Genomic DNA, 17,037 nt, shown 5'->3' with positions numbered 1-17,037 from the left:
AGTTAACCCAGGAGATTTGGAAAACTTAATTTCAGCAGTTTACCATGAAGTTATTGTTATATATTATCAACATGAAGAAACTAATATGACTTAAAAAAAATACAATACAAAAGAGATTTTCATACTTAGTGTTAGAACTTAGAACCATTAACGTTTTTTTATGTGGTTAAGCAATAAATAAATATTCATCACCTATATTGAATTGATTCATCTAATCATTTTATCAGCTTCTCCTCAAAGGAAATATAGAGATAAACATGATACAGTAGAAAATACATCTATTTTCAACATTAAAGGAGCATCAAGTATTGGCTTGGAGACTGATTGAAAGTATGTCCTTGGCGTTTTTAACTTCATGCTCTAACAGACTAAACTAATAGAGTCACTAAATATATAGCATACTATTGAAGATGAAGCAGATGATGAAGTCCTACTGATTGTTAATCCGGGATAGTTGGAAAGCTTATATTCAGCTGTTTACATTCATAGTATCTTTATATATTATCAACAAGACTAAACAAAAATGATCTCAATAAATTGCAATAAATAAAAGATTTAGTTACTTGGCGTTAGAACTTAGAACCATTAATAGATATTCCAGGCGCTTTAAGAATAGTAATTAATTCTATAAATATATCAAACGTATTCATCCAATCCTTCAAGCAGCGTTTGATCCAAGGAGATAAACAGTCCAAAATGAGACACAAGAAATATTCATCTTTTTTCAAAGAATTAAACTTGGCCTGTACAGGGATCGAACCTGTGACCTTGGCGTTATTAGCACCATGCTCTAACCAACTGAGCTAACAGGCCAATTTGCACATCTTCTGGAGGACCAGCACAGGAAGCAGTGCTAATGATAGTTCAACCGGGAGATTTGGAAAGCTTAATTTCAGCTGTTTAACATGAATTAACTTTCATATTATCAACATGAAGAAACTAATATGACTTCAAAAAAATTGCAATACAAAAGAGATTTCCATACTTAGTGTTAGAATTTTGAACCAGTAACGTTTTTTCCACGTGGTTTAGCAATAAATAAATATTCATCACCTATATTCAATTGATTCATCTAATCATTCTATCAGCTTCTGCACAAAGGAAATATGGAGGTAAACATGATACAGAAGAAAATACATCTATTTTCAACATTAAAGGAGCATCAAGTATTGGCTTGGAGACTGATTGAAATTATGTCCTTTGCGTTTTTAACTTCATGCTCTAACAGACTAAACTAATAGGCTCACTAAATATATAGAATACTTTTGAAGAATTTGCAGATGATGAAATGCTACTGATTCCATCCAATCCTTCAAGCAGCGTGTGATTCAAGGAGATAAACAGTCCAAAATGAGACACAAGAAAAATTCATCTTTGTTCAAACAATTAAACTTGGCCTGTACAGGGATCGAACCTGTGACCTTGGCGTTATTAGCACCACGCTCTAACCATCTGAGCTAACAGGCCATTTTGCACAGCTAGCTGGAGGTCCAGCATATGAAGAAGGGCAAATGATAGTTAACCCAGGAGATTTGGAAAGCTTAATTTCAGCAGTTTACCATGAAGTTATTGTTATATATTATCAACATGAAGAAACTAATATGACTTAAAAAAAATTACAATACAAAAGAGATTTACATACTTAGTGTTAGAACTTAGAACCATTAAAAAAAATTCCATGTGGTTAAGCAATAAATAAATATTCATCACCTATATTGAATTGATTCATCTAATCATTTTATCAGCTTCTCCTCAAAGGAAATATAGAGATAAACATGATACAGTAGAAAATACATCTATTTTCAACATTAAAGGAGCATCAAGTATTGGTTTGGAGACTGATTGAAAGTATGTCCTTGTCGATTTTAACTTCATGCTCTAACAGACTAAACTAATAGAGTCACTAAATATATAGCATACTATTGAAGATGAAGCAGATGATGAAGTCCTACTGATTGTTAATCCGGGATAGTTGGAAAGCTTATATTCAGCTGTTTACATTCATAGTATCTTTATATATTATCAACAAGACTAAACAAAAATGATCTCAATAAATTCCTATAAATAAGAGATTTAGTTACTTGGCGTTAGAACTTAGAATCATTAATAGATATTCCAAGCGCTTTAAGAATAGTAATTAATTCTATAATTATATTAAATGTATTCATCCAGTCCTTCAAGCAGCGTTTGATCCAAGGAGATAAACAGTCCAAAATGAGACACAAGAAAAATTAATCTTTTTTCAAAGAATTAAACTTGGCCTGTACAGGGATCGAACCTGTGACCTTGGCGTTATTAGCACCACGCTCTAACCAACTGAGCTAAAAGGCCAATTTGCACATCTTCTGGAGGACCAGCACACGAAGCAGTGCTAATGATAGTTCAACCGGGAGATTTGGAAAGCTTAATTTCAGCTGTTTAATATGAATTAACTTTCATATTATCAACATGAAGAAACTAATATGACTTCAAAAAAATTGCAATACAAAAGAGATTTCCACACTTAGTGTTAGAATTTTGAACCACTAACGTTTTTTCCACGTGGTTTAGCAATAAATAAATATTCATCACCTATATTCAATTGATTCATCTAATCATTCTATCAGCTTCTGCGCAAAGGAAATATAGAGGTAAACATGATACAGAGAAAATACATCTATTTTCAACATTAAAGGAGAATCAAGTATTGGCTTGGAGACTGATTGAAATTATGTCCTTTGCGTTTTTAACTTCATGCTCTAACAGACTAAACTAATAGGCTCACTAAATATATAGAATACTTTTGAAGAATTAGCAGATGATGAAATGCTACTGATTCCATCCAATCCTTCAAGCAGCGTGTGATTCAAGGAGATAAACAGTCCAAAATGAGACACTAGAAAAATTAATCTTTTTTCAAACAATTAAACTTGGCCTGTACAGGGATCGAACCTGTGACCTTGGTGTTATTAGCACCATGCTCTAACCATCTGAGCTAACAGGCCATTTTGCACAACTACCTGGAGGTCCAGCAAATGAAGAAGGGCAAATGATAGTTAACCCAGGAGATTTGGAAAGCTTAATTTCAGCAGTTTACCATGAAGTTATTGTTATATATTATCAACATGAAGAAACTAATATGACTTAAAAAAAATTACAATACAAAAGAGATTTTCATACTTAGTGTAAGAACTTAGAACCATTAATAGATATTCCAGGCGCTTTAAGAATAGTAATTAATTCTATAATTATATCAAATGTATTCATCCAATCCTTCAAGCAGCGTTTGATCCAAGGAGATAAACAGTCCAAAATGAGACACAAGAAAAATTAATCTTTTTTCAAAGAATTAAACTTGGCCTGTACAGGGATCGAACCTGTGACCTTGGCGTTATTAGTACCACGGTCTAACCAACTGAGCTAACAGGCCAATTTGCACATCGTCTGGAGGACCAGCACAGGAAGCAGTGCTAATGATAGTTCAACCGGGAGATTTGGAAAGCTTAATTTCAGCTGTTTAATATGAATTAACTTTCATATTATCAACATGAAGAAACTAATATGACTTCAAAAAAATTGCAATACAAAAGAGATTTCCATACTTAGTGTTAGAATTTTGAACCAGTAACGTTTTTTCCACGTGGTTTAGCAATAAATAAATATTCATCACCTATATTCAATTGATTCATCTAATCATTCTATCAGCTTCTGCGCAAAGGAAATATGGAGGTAAACATGATACAGAAGAAAATACATCTATTTTCAACATTAAAGGAGCTTCAAATATTGGCTTGGAGACTGATTGAAATTATGTCCTTTGCGTTTTTAACTTAATGCTCTAACTGACTAAACTAATAGGCTCACTAAATATATAGAATACTTTTGAAGAATTAGCAGATGATGAAATGCTACTGATTCCATCCAATCCTTCAAGCAGCGTGTGATTCAAGAAGATTAACAGTCCAAAATGAGACACAAGAAAAATTCATATTTGTTCAAACAATTGAACTTGGCCTGTACAGGGATCGAACTAGTGACCGTGGCGTTATTAGCACCACGCTCTAACCATCTGAGCTAACAGGTCATTTTGCACCACTACATGGAGGTCCAGCAAATGAAGAAGGGCAAATGATAGTTAACCCAGGAGATTTGGAAAGCTTAATTTCAGCAGTTTACCATGAAGTTATTGTTATATATTATCAACATGAAGAAACTAATATGACTTAAAAAAAATTACAATACAAAAGAGATTTTCATACTTAGTGTTAGAACTTAGAACCATTAATGTTTTTTCCATGTGGTTAAGCAATAAATAAATATTCATCACCTATATTGAATTGATTCATCTAATCATTTTATCAGCTTCTCCTCAAAGGAAATATAGAGATAAACATGATACAGTAGAAAATACATCTATTTTCAACATTAAAGGAGCATCAAGTATTGGCTTGGAGACTGATTGAAAGTATGTCCTTGTCGTTTTTAACTTCATGCTCTAACAGACTAAACTAATAGAGTCACTAAATATATAGCATACTATTGAAGATGAAGCAGATGATGAAGTCCTACTGATTGTTAATCCGGGATAGTTGGAAAGCTTATATTCAGCTATTTACTTTCATAGTATCTTTATATATTATCAACAAGACTAAACAAAAATGATCTCAATAAATTGCTATAAATAAGAGATTTAGTTACTTGGCGTTAGAACTTAGAACCATTAATAGATATTCCAGGCGCTTTAAGAATAGTAATTAATTCTATAATTATATCAAATGTATTCATCCAGTCCTTCAAGCAGCGTTTGATCCAAGGAGATAAACAGTCCAAAATGAGACACAAGAAAAATTAATCTTTTTCAAAGAATTAAACTTGGCCTGTACAGGGATCGAACCTGTGACCTTGGCGTTATTAGCACCACGCTCTAACCAACTGAGCTAAAAGGCCAATTTACACATCTTCTGGAGGACCAGCACAGGAAGCAGTGCTAATGATAGTTCAACCGGGAGATTTGGAAAGCTTAATTTCAGCTGTTTAATATGAATTAACTTTCATATTATCAACATGAAGAAACTAATATGACTTCCAAAAAATTGCAATACAAAAGAGATTTCCATACTTAGTGTTAGAATTTTGAACCACTAACGTATTTTTCCACGTGGTTTAGCAATAAATAAATATTCATCACCTATATTCAATTGATTCATCTAATCATTCTATCAGCTTCTGCGCAAAGGAAATATAGAGGTAAACATGATACAGAGAAAATACATCTATTTTCAACATTAAAGGAGAATCAAGTATTGGCTTGGAGACTGATTGAAATTATGTCCTTTGCGTTTTTAACTTCATGCTCTAACAGACTAAACTAATAGGCTCACTAAATATATAGAATACTTTTGAAGAATTAGCAGATGATGAAATGCTACTGATTCCATCCAATCCTTCAAGCAGCGTGTGATTCAAGAAGATTAACAGTCCAAAATGAGACTCAAGAAAAATTCATATTTGTTCAAACAATTGAACTTGGCCTGTACAGGGATCGAACTAGTGACCGTGGCGTTATTAGCACCACGCTCTAACCATCTGAGCTAACAGGTCACTTTGCACCACTACATGGAGGTCCAGCAAATGAAGAAGGGCAAATGATAGTTAACCCAGGAGATTTGGAAAGCTTAATTTCAGCAGTTTACCATGAAGTTATTGTTATATATTATCAACATGAAGAAACTAATATGACTTAAAAAAAATTACAATACAAAAGAGATTTTCATACTTAGTGTTAGAACTTAGAACCATTAATGTTTTTTCCATGTGGTTAAGCAATAAATAAATATTCATCACCTATATTGAATTGATTCATCTAATCATTTTATCAGCTTCTCCTCAAAGGAAATATAGAGATAAACATGATACAGTAGAAAATACATCTATTTTCAACATTAAAGGAGCATCAAGTATTGGCTTGGAGACTGATTGAAAGTATGTCCTTGTCGTTTTTAACTTCATGCTCTAACAGACTAAACTAATAGAGTCACTAAATATATAGCATACTATTGAAGATGAAGCAGATGATGAAGTCCTACTGATTGTTAATCCGGGATAGTTGGAAAGCTTATATTCAGCTATTTACATTCATAGTATCTTTATATATTATCAACAAGACTAAACAAAAATGATCTCAATAAATTGCTATAAATAAGAGATTTAGTTACTTGGCGTTAGAACTTAGAACCATTAATAGATATTCCAGGCGCTTTAAGAATAGTAATTAATTCTATAATTATATCAAATGTATTCATCCAGTCCTTCAAGCAGCGTTTGATCCAAGGAGATAAACAGTCCAAAATGAGACACAAGAAAAATTAATCTTTTTCAAAGAATTAAACTTGGCTTGTACAGGGATCGAACCTGTGACCTTGGCGTTATTAGCACCACGCTCTAACCAACTGAGCTAAAAGGCCAATTTACACATCTTCTGGAGGACCAGCACAGGAAGCAGTGCTAATGATAGTTCAACCGGGAGATTTGGAAAGCTTAATTTCAGCTGTTTAATATGAATTAACTTTCATATTATCAACATGAAGAAACTAATATGACTTCAAAAAAATTGCAATACAAAAGAGATTTCCATACTTAGTGTTAGAATTTTGAACCAGTAACGTTTTTTCCACGTGGTTTAGCAATAAATAAATATTCATCACCTATATTCAATTGATTCATCTAATCATTCTATCAGCTTCTGCGCAAAGGAAATATGGATGTAAACATGATACAGAAGAAAATACATCTATTTTCAACATTAAAGGAGCTTGAAATATTGGCTAGGAGACTGATTGAAATTATGTCCTTTGCGTTTTTAACTTCATGCTCTAACAGACTAAACTAATAGGCTCACTAAATATATAGAATAATTTTGAAGAATTAGCAGCTGATGAAATGCTACTGATTCCATCCAATCCTTCAAGCAGCGTGTGATTCAAGAAGATTAACAGTCCAAAATGAGACACAAGAAAAATTCATCTTTGTTCAAACAATTGAACTTGGCCTGTACAGGGATCGAACCTGTGACCTTGGCGTTATTAGCACCACGCTCTAACCATCTGAGCTAACAGGCCATTTTGCACAACTACCTGGAGGTCCAGCAAATGAAGAAGGGCAAATGATAGTTAACCCAGGAGATTTGGAAAACTTAATTTCAGCAGTTTACCATGAAGTTATTGTTATATATTATCAACATGCAGAAACTAATATGACTTAAAAAAAAATACAATACAAAAGAGATTTTCATACTTAGTGTTAGAACTTAGAACCATTAACGTTTTTTTCATGTGGTTAAGCAATAAATAAATATTCATCACCTATATTGAATTGATTCATCTAATCATTTTATCAGCTACTCCTCAAAGGAAATATAGAGATAAACATGATACAGTAGAAAATACATCTATTTTCAACATTAAAGGAGCATCAAGTATTGGCTTGGAGACTGATTGAAAGTATGCCCTTGGCGTTTTTAACTTCATGCTCTAACAGACTAAACTAATAGAGTCACTAAATATATAGCATACTATTGAAGATGAAGCAGATGATGAAGTCCTACTGATTGTTAATCCGGGATAGTTGGAAAGCTTATATTCAGCTGTTTACATTCATAGTATCTTTATATATTATCAACAAGACTAAACAAAAATGATCTCAATAAATTGCAATAAATAAAAGATTTAGTTACTTGGCGTTAGAACTTAGAACCATTAATAGATATTCCAGGCGCTTTAAGAATAGTAATTAATTCTATAAATATATCAAATGTATTCATCCAATCCTTCAAGCAGCGTTTGATCCAAGGAGATAAACAGTCCAAAATGAGACACAAGAAATATTCATCTTTTTTCAAAGAATTAAACTTGGCCCGTACAGGGATCGAACCTGTGACCTTGGTGTTATTAGCACCACGCTCTAACCAACTGAGCTAACAGGCCAATTTGCACATCTTCTGGAGGACCAGCACAGGAAGCAGTGCTAATGATAGTTCAACGGGGAGGTTTGGAAAGCTTAATTTCAGCTGTTTAATATGAATTAACTTTCATATTATCAACATGAAGAAACTAATATGACTTCAAAAAAATTGCAATACAAAAGAGATTTCCATACTTAGTGTTAGAATTTTGAACCAGTAACGTTTTTTCCACGTGGTTTAGCAATAAATAAATATTCATCACCTATATTCAATTGATTCATCTAATCATTCTATCAGCTTCTGCGCAAAGGAAATATGGAGGTAAACATGATACAGAAGAAAATACATCTATTTTCAACATTAAAGGAGCATCAAGTATTGGCTTGGAGACTGATTGAAATTATGTCCTTTGCGTTTTTAACTTCATGCTCTAACAGACTAAACTAATAGGCTCACTAAATATATAGAATACTTTTGAAGAATTTGCAGATGATGAAATGCTACTGATTCCATCCAATCCTTCAAGCAGCGTGTGATTCAAGGAGATAAACAGTCCAAAATGAGACACAAGAAAAATTCATCTTTGTTCAAACAATTAAACTTGGCCTGTACAGGGATCAAACCTGTGACCTTGGCGTTATTAGCACCACGCTCTAACCATCTGAGCTAACAGGCCATTTTGCACAACTACCTGGAGGTCCAGCAAATGAAGAAGGGCAAATGATAGTTAACCCAGGAGATTTGGAAAACTTAATTTCAGCAGTTTACCATGAAGTTATTGTTATATATTATCAACATGAAGAAACTAATATGACTTAAAAAAAATACAATACAAAAGAGATTTTCATACTTAGTGTTAGAACTTAGAACCATTAACGTTTTTTTATGTGGTTAAGCAATAAATAAATATTCATCACCTATATTGAATTGATTCATCTAATCATTTTATCAGCTTCTCCTCAAAGGAAATATAGAGATAAACATGATACAGTAGAAAATACATCTATTTTCAACATTAAAGGAGCATCAAGTATTGGCTTGGAGACTGATTGAAAGTATGTCCTTGGCGTTTTTAACTTCATGCTCTAACAGACTAAACTAATAGAGTCACTAAATATATAGCATACTATTGAAGATGAAGCAGATGATGAAGTCCTACTGATTGTTAATCCGGGATAGTTGGAAAGCTTATATTCAGCTGTTTACATTCATAGTATCTTTATATATTATCAACAAGACTAAACAAAAATGATCTCAATAAATTGCAATAAATAAAAGATTTAGTTACTTGGCGTTAGAACTTAGAACCATTAATAGATATTCCAGGCGCTTTAAGAATAGTAATTAATTCTATAAATATATCAAATGTATTCATCCAATCCTTCAAGCAGCGTTTGATCCAAGGAGATAAACAGTCCAAAATGAGACACAAGAAATATTCATCTTTTTTCAAAGAATTAAACTTGGCCTGTACAGGGATCGAACCTGTGACCTTGGCGTTATTAGCACCACGCTCTAACCAACTGAGCTAACAGGCCAATTTGCACATCTTCTGGAGGACCAGCACAGGAAGCAGTGCTAATGATAGTTCAACCGGGAGATTTGGAAAGCTTAATTTCAGCTGTTTAACATGAATTAACTTTCATATTATCAACATGAAGAAACTAATATGACTTCAAAAAAATTGCAATACAAAAGAGATTTCCATACTTAGTGTTAGAATTTTGAACCAGTAACGTTTTTTCCACGTGGTTTAGCAATAAATAAATATTCATCACCTATATTCAATTGATTCATCTAATCATTCTATCAGCTTCTGCGCAAAGGAAATATGGAGGTAAACATGATACAGAAGAAAATACATCTATTTTCAACATTAAAGGAGCATCAAGTATTGGCTTGGAGACTGATTGAAATTATGTCCTTTGCGTTTTTAACTTCATGCTCTAACAGACTAAACTAATAGGCTCACTAAATATATAGAATACTTTTGAAGAATTTGCAGATGATGAAATGCTACTGATTCCATTCAATCCTTCAAGCAGCGTGTGATTCAAGGAGATAAACAGTCCAAAATGAGACACAAGAAAAATTCATCTTTGTTCAAACAATTAAACTTGGCCTGTACAGGGATCGAACCTGTGACCTTGGCGTTATTAGCACCAAGCTCTAACCATCTGAGCTAAGAGGCCATTTTGCACAGCTAGCTGGAGGTCCAGCATATGCAGAAGGGCAAATGATAGTTAACCAAGGAAATTTGGAAAGCTTAATTTCAGCAGTTTACCATGAAGTTATTGTTATATATTATCAACATGAAGAAACTAATATGACTTAAAAAAAATTACAATACAAAAGAGATTTACATACTTAGTGTTAGAACTTAGAACCATTAAAAAAATTTCCATGTGGTTAAGCAATAAATAAATATTCATCACCTATATTGAATTGATTCATCTAATCATTTTATCAGCTTCTCCTCGAAGGAAATATAGAGATAAACATGATACAGTAGAAAATACATCTATTTTCAACATTAAAGGAGCATCAAGTATTGGCTTGGAGACTGATTGAAAGTATGTCCTTGTCGTTTTTAACTTCATGCTCTAACAGACTAAACTAATAGAGTCACTAAATATATAGCATACTATTGAAGATGAAGCAGATGATGAAGTCCTACTGATTGTTAATCCGGGATAGTTGGAAAGCTTATATTCAGCTGTTTACATTCATAGTATCTTTATATATTATCAACAAGACTAAACAAAAATGATCTCAATAAGTTCCTATAAATAAGAGATTTAGTTACTTGGCGTTAGAACTTAGAATCATTAATAGATATTCCAAGCGCTTTAAGAATAGTAATTAATTCTATAATTATATTAAATGTATTCATCCAGTCCTTCAAGCAGCGTTTGATCCAAGGAGATAAACAGTCCAAAATGAGACACAAGAAAAATTAATCTTTTTTCAAAGAATTAAACTTGGCCTGTACAGGGATCGAACCTGTGACCTTGGCGTTATTAGCACCACGCTCTAACCAACTGAGCTAAAAGGCCAATTTGCACATCTTCTGGAGGACCAGCACACGAAGCAGTGCTAATGATAGTTCAACCGGGAGATTTGGAAAGCTTAATTTCAGCTGTTTAATATGAATTAACTTTCATATTATCAACATGAAGAAACTAATATGACTTCAAAAAAATTGCAATACAAAAGAGATTTCCACACTTAGTGTTAGAATTTTGAACCACTAACGTTTTTTCCACGTGGTTTAGCAATAAATAAATATTCATCACCTATATTCAATTGATTCATCTAATCATTCTATCAGCTTCTGCGCAAAGGAAATATAGAGGTAAACATGATACAGAGAAAATACATCTATTTTCAACATTAAAGGAGAATCAAGTATTGGCTTGGAGACTGATTGAAATTATGTCCTTTGCGTTTTTAACTTCATGCTCTAACAGACTAAACTAATAGGCTCACTAAATATATAGAATACTTTTGAAGAATTAGCAGATGATGAAATGCTACTGATTCCATCCAATCCTTCAAGCAGCGTGTGATTCAAGGAGATAAACAGTCCAAAATGAGACACTAGAAAAATTAATCTTTTTTCAAACAATTAAACTTGGCCTGTACAGGGATCGAACCTGTGACCTTGGTGTTATTAGCACCACGCTCTAACCATCTGAGCTAACAGGCCATTTTGCACAACTACCTGGAGGTCCAGCAAATGAAGAAGGGCAAATGATAGTTAACCCAGGAGATTTGGAAAGCTTAATTTCAGCAGTTTACCATGAAGTTATTGTTATATATTATCAACATGAAGAAACTAATATGACTTAAAAAAAATTACAATACAAAAGAGATTTGCATACTTAGTGTAAGAACCTAGAACCATTAATAGATATTCCAGGCGCTTTAAGAATAGTAATTAATTCTATAATTATATCAAATGTATTCATCCAATCCTTCAAGCAGCGTTTGATCCAAGGAGATAAACAGTCCAAAATGAGACACAAGAAAAATTAATCTTTTTTCAAAGAATTAAACTTGGCCTGTACAGGGATCGAACCTGTGACCTTGGCGTTATTAGTACCACGCTCTAACCAACTGAGCTAACAGGCCAATTTGCACATTGTCTGGAGGACCAGCACAGGAAGCAGTGCTAATGATAGTTCAACCGGGAGATTTGGAAAGCTTAATTTCAGCTGTTTAATATGAATTAACTTTCATATTATCAACATGAAGAAACTAATATGACTTCAAAAAAATTGCAATACAAAAGAGATTTCCATACTTAGTGTTAGAATTTTGAACCAGTAACGTTTTTTCCACGTGGTTTAGCAATAAATAAATATTCATCACCTATATTCAATTGATTCATCTAATCATTCTATCAGCTTCTGCGCAAAGGAAATATGGAGGTAAACATGATACAGAAGAAAATACATCTATTTTCAACATTAAAGGAGCTTCAAATATTGGCTTGGAGACTGATTGAAATTATGTCCTTTGCGTTTTTAACTTAATGCTCTAACTGACTAAACTAATAGGCTCACTAAATATATAGAATACTTTTGAAGAATTAGCAGATGATGAAATGCTACTGATTCCATCCAATCCTTCAAGCAGCGTGTGATTCAAGAAGATTAACAGTCTAAAATGAGACACAAGAAAAATTCATATTTGTTCAAACAATTGAACTTTGCCTGTACAGGGATCGAACTAGTGACCGTGGCGTTATTAGCACCACGCTCTAACCATCTGAGCTAACAGGTCATTTTGCACCACTACCTGGAGGTCCAGCAAATGAAGAAGGGCAAATGATAGTTAACCCAGGAGATTTGGAAAGCTTAATTTCAGCAGTTTACCATGAAGTTATTGTTATATATTATCAACATGAAGAAACTAATATGACTTAAAAAAAATTACAATACAAAAGAGATTTTCATACTTAATGTTAGAACTTAGAACCATTAACGTTTTTTCCATGTGGTTAAGCAATAAATAAATATTCATCACCTATATTGAATTGATTCATCTAATCATTTTATCAGCTTCTCCTCAAAGGAAATATAGAGATAAACATGATACAGTAGAAAATACATCTATTTTCAACATTAAAGGAGCATCAAGTATTGGCTTGGAGACTGATTGAAAGTATGTCCTTGTCGTTTTTAACTTCATGCTCTAACATACTAAACTAATAGAGTCACTAAATATATAGCATACTATTGAAGATGAAGCAGATGATGAAGTCCTACTGATTTTAATCCGGGATAGTTGGAAAGCTTATATTCAGCTATTTACATTCATAGTATCTTTATATATTATCAACAAGACTAAATAAAAATGATCTCAATAAATTGCTATAAATAAGAGATTTAGTTACTTGGCGTTAGAACTTAGAACCATTAATAGATATTCCAGGCGCTTTAAGAATAGTAATTAATTCTATAATTATATCAAATGTATTCATCCAGTCCTTCAAGCAGCGTTTGATCCAAGGAGATAAACAGTCCACAATGAGACACAAGAAAAATTAATCTTTTTCAAAGAATTAAACTTGGCCTGTACTGGGATCGAACCTGTGACCTTGGCGTTATTAGCACCACGCTCTAACCAACTGAGCTAAAAGGCCAATTTGCACATCTTCTGGAGGACCAGCACAGGAAGCAGTGCTAATGATAGTTCAACCGGGAGATTTGGAAAGCTTAATTTCAGCTGTTTAATATGAATTAACTTTCATATTATCAACATGAAGAAACTAATATGACTTCAAAAAAATTGCAATACAAAAGAGATTTCCATACTTAGTGTTAGAATTTTGAACCAGTAACGTTTTTTCCACGTGGTTTAGCAATAAATAAATATTCATCACCTATATTCAATTGATTCATCTAATCATTCTATCAGCTTCTGCGCAAAGGAAATATGGATGTAAACATGATACAGAAGAAAATACATCTATTTTCAACATTAAAGGAGCTTGAAATATTGGCTAGGAGACTGATTGAAATCATGTCCTTTGCGTTTTTAACTTCATGCTCTAACAGACTAAACTAATAGGCTCACTAAATATATAGAATCATTTTGAAGAATTAGCAGCTGATGAAATGCTACTGATTCCATCCAATCCTTCAAGCAGCGTGTGATTCAAGAAGATTAACAGTCCAAAATGAGACACAAGAAAAATTCATCTTTGTTCAAACAATTGAACTTGGCCTGTACAGGGATCGAACCTGTGACCTTGGCGTTATTAGCACCACGCTCTAACCATCTGAGCTAACAGGCCATTTAGCACAACTACCTGGAGGTCCAGCAAATGAAGAAGGGCAAATGATAGTTAACCCAGGAGATTTGGAAAACTTAATTTCAGCAGTTTACCATGAAGTTATTGTTATATATTATCAACATGCAGAAACTAATATGACTTAAAAAAAAATACAATACAAAAGAGATTTTCATACTTAGTGTTAGAACTTAGAACCATTAACGTTTTTTTCATGTGGTTAAGCAATAAATAAATATTCATCACCTATATTGAATTGATTCATCTAATCATTTTATCAGCTACTCCTCAAAGGAAATATAGAGATAAACATGATACAGTAGAAAATACATCTATTTTCAACATTAAAGGAGCATCAAGTATTGGCTTGGAGACTGATTGAAAGTATGCCCTTGGCGTTTTTAACTTCATGCTCTAACAGACTAAACTAATAGAGTCACTAAATATATAGCATACTATTGAAGATGAAGCAGATGATGAAGTCCTAATGATTGTTAATCCGGGATAGTTGGAAAGCTTATATTCAGCTGTTTACATTCATAGTATCTTTATATATTATCAACAAGACTAAACAAAAATGATCTCAATAAATTGCAATAAATAAAAGATTTAGTTACTTGGCGTTAGAACTTAGAACCATTAATAGATATTCCAGGCGCTTTAAGAATAGTAATTAATTCTATAAATATATCAAATGTATTCATCCAATCCTTCAAGCAGCGTTTGATCCAAGGAGATAAACAGTCCAAAATGAGACACAAGAAATATTCATCTTTTTTCAAAGAATTAAACTTGGCCTGTACAGGGATCGAACCTGTGACCTTGGTGTTATTAGCACCACGCTCTAACCAACTGAGCTAACAGGCCAATTTGCACATCTTCTGGAGGACCAGCACAGGAAGCAGTGCTAATGATAGTTCAAACGGGAGATTTGGAAAGCTTAATTTCAGCTGTTTAATATGAATTAACTTTCATATTATCAACATGAAGAAACTAATATGACTTCAAAAAAATTGCAATACAAAAGAGATTTCCATACTTAGTGTTAGAATTTTGAACCAGTAACGTTTTTTCCACGTGGTTTAGCAATAAATAAATATTCATCACCTATATTCAATTGATTCATCTAATCATTCTATCAGCTTCTGCGCAAAGGAAATATGGAGGTAAACATGATACAGAAGAAAATACATCTATTTTCAACATTAAAGGAGCATCAAGTATTGGCTTGGAGACTGATTGAAATTATGTCCTTTGCGTTTTTAACTTCATGCTCTAACAGACTAAACTAATAGGCTCACTAAATATATAGAATACTTTTGAAGAATTTGCAGATGATGAAATGCTACTGATTCCATCCAATCCTTCAAGCAGCGTGTGATTCAAGGAGATAAACAGTCCAAAATGAGACACAAGAAATATTCATCTTTTTTCAAAGAATTAAACTTGGCCTGTACAGGGATCGAACCTGTGACCTTGGTGTTATTAGCACCACGCTCTAACCAACTGAGCTAACAGGCCAATTTGCACATCTTCTGGAGGACCAGCACAGGAAGCAGTGCTAATGATAGTTCAAACGGGAGATTTGGAAAGCTTAATTTCAGCTGTTTAATATGAATTAACTTTCATATTATCAACATGAAGAAACTAATATGACTTCAAAAAAATTGCAATACAAAAGAGATTTCCATACTTAGTGTTAGAATTTTGAACCAGTAACGTTTTTTCCACGTGGTTTAGCAATAAATAAATATTCATCACCTATATTCAATTGATTCATCTAATCATTCTATCAGCTTCTGCGCAAAGGAAATATGGAGGTAAACATGATACAGAAGAAAATACATCTATTTTCAACATTAAAGGAGCATCAAGTATTGGCTTGGAGACTGATTGAAATTATGTCCTTTGCGTTTTTAACTTCATGCTCTAACAGACTAAACTAATAGGCTCACTAAATATATAGAATACTTTTGAAGAATTTGCAGATGATGAAATGCTACTGATTCCATCCAATCCTTCAAGCAGCGTGTGATTCAAGGAGATAAACAGTCCAAAATGAGACACAAGAAAAATTCATCTTTGTTCAAACAATTAAACTTGGCCTGTACAGGGATCAAACCTGTGACCTTGGCGTTATTAGCACCACGCTCTAACCATCTGAGCTAACAGGCCATTTTGCACAGCTAGCTAGAGGTCCAGCATATGAAGAAGGGCAAATGATAGTTAACCCAGGAGATTTGGAAAGCTTAATTTCAGCAGTTTACCATGAAGTTATTGTTATATATTATCAACATGAAGAAACTAATATGACTTAAAAAAATTACAATACAAAAGAGATTTACATACTTAGTGTTAGAACTTAGAACCATTAAAATTTTTTCCATGTGGTTAAGCAATAAATAAATATTCATCACCTATATTGAATTGATTCATCTAATCATTTTATCAGCTTCTCCTCAAAGGAAATATAGAGATAAACATGATACAGTAGAAAATACATCTATTTTCAACATTAAAGGAGCATCAAGTATTGGTTTGGAGACTGATTGAAAGTATGTCCTTGTCGTTTTTAACTTCATGCTCTAACAGACTAAACTAATAGAGTCACTAAATATATAGCATACTATTGAAGATGAAGCAGATGATGAAGTCCTACTGATTGTTAATCCGGGATAGTTGGAAAGCTTATATTCAGCTGTTTACATTCATAGTATCTTTATATATTATCAACAAGACTAAACAAAAATGATCTCAATAAATTGCTATAAATAAGAGATTTAGTTACTTGGCGTTA

The 17,037-nt window shown here is 32.9% G+C and overlaps 12 non-coding genes across 12 annotated transcripts; all 12 read right to left on the bottom strand.

Moving 5' to 3' along the window:
• Positions 1-739: 739 nt before the first annotated feature.
• Positions 740-813, bottom strand: TRNAI-AAU (transfer RNA isoleucine (anticodon AAU)). The gene has a single exon. It is a non-coding gene; the product is annotated as a tRNA-Ile (tRNA).
• A 580-nt stretch (positions 814-1,393) lies between these two features.
• Positions 1,394-1,467, bottom strand: TRNAI-AAU (transfer RNA isoleucine (anticodon AAU)). Its single transcript has one exon. It is a non-coding gene; the product is annotated as a tRNA-Ile (tRNA).
• Positions 1,468-2,257: 790 nt separating this feature from the next.
• Positions 2,258-2,331, bottom strand: TRNAI-AAU (transfer RNA isoleucine (anticodon AAU)). The gene has a single exon. It is a non-coding gene; the product is annotated as a tRNA-Ile (tRNA).
• A 2,521-nt stretch (positions 2,332-4,852) lies between these two features.
• TRNAI-AAU (transfer RNA isoleucine (anticodon AAU)) lies at positions 4,853-4,926 on the bottom strand. The gene has a single exon. It is a non-coding gene; the product is annotated as a tRNA-Ile (tRNA).
• A 2,097-nt stretch (positions 4,927-7,023) lies between these two features.
• Positions 7,024-7,097, bottom strand: TRNAI-AAU (transfer RNA isoleucine (anticodon AAU)). The gene has a single exon. It is a non-coding gene; the product is annotated as a tRNA-Ile (tRNA).
• A 790-nt stretch (positions 7,098-7,887) lies between these two features.
• TRNAI-AAU (transfer RNA isoleucine (anticodon AAU)) lies at positions 7,888-7,961 on the bottom strand. Its single transcript has one exon. It is a non-coding gene; the product is annotated as a tRNA-Ile (tRNA).
• Positions 7,962-9,403: 1,442 nt separating this feature from the next.
• On the bottom strand, positions 9,404-9,477 carry TRNAI-AAU (transfer RNA isoleucine (anticodon AAU)). Its single transcript has one exon. It is a non-coding gene; the product is annotated as a tRNA-Ile (tRNA).
• Positions 9,478-10,921: 1,444 nt separating this feature from the next.
• TRNAI-AAU (transfer RNA isoleucine (anticodon AAU)) lies at positions 10,922-10,995 on the bottom strand. Its single transcript has one exon. It is a non-coding gene; the product is annotated as a tRNA-Ile (tRNA).
• A 1,004-nt stretch (positions 10,996-11,999) lies between these two features.
• Positions 12,000-12,073, bottom strand: TRNAI-AAU (transfer RNA isoleucine (anticodon AAU)). Its single transcript has one exon. It is a non-coding gene; the product is annotated as a tRNA-Ile (tRNA).
• Positions 12,074-14,169: 2,096 nt separating this feature from the next.
• On the bottom strand, positions 14,170-14,243 carry TRNAI-AAU (transfer RNA isoleucine (anticodon AAU)). Its single transcript has one exon. It is a non-coding gene; the product is annotated as a tRNA-Ile (tRNA).
• Positions 14,244-15,033: 790 nt separating this feature from the next.
• TRNAI-AAU (transfer RNA isoleucine (anticodon AAU)) lies at positions 15,034-15,107 on the bottom strand. The gene has a single exon. It is a non-coding gene; the product is annotated as a tRNA-Ile (tRNA).
• Positions 15,108-15,687: 580 nt separating this feature from the next.
• TRNAI-AAU (transfer RNA isoleucine (anticodon AAU)) lies at positions 15,688-15,761 on the bottom strand. The gene has a single exon. It is a non-coding gene; the product is annotated as a tRNA-Ile (tRNA).
• Positions 15,762-17,037: the final 1,276 nt, after the last annotated feature.

Source organism: Lissotriton helveticus, chromosome 4_1 (assembly GCF_964261635.1).
Source record: "Lissotriton helveticus chromosome 4_1, aLisHel1.1, whole genome shotgun sequence".
Taxonomy (NCBI): Eukaryota; Metazoa; Chordata; class Amphibia; order Caudata; family Salamandridae; genus Lissotriton; species Lissotriton helveticus.
The sequence above is the reverse complement of the archived record's forward strand: the minus strand, read 5'-3'. Positions and strand labels throughout refer to the sequence as shown.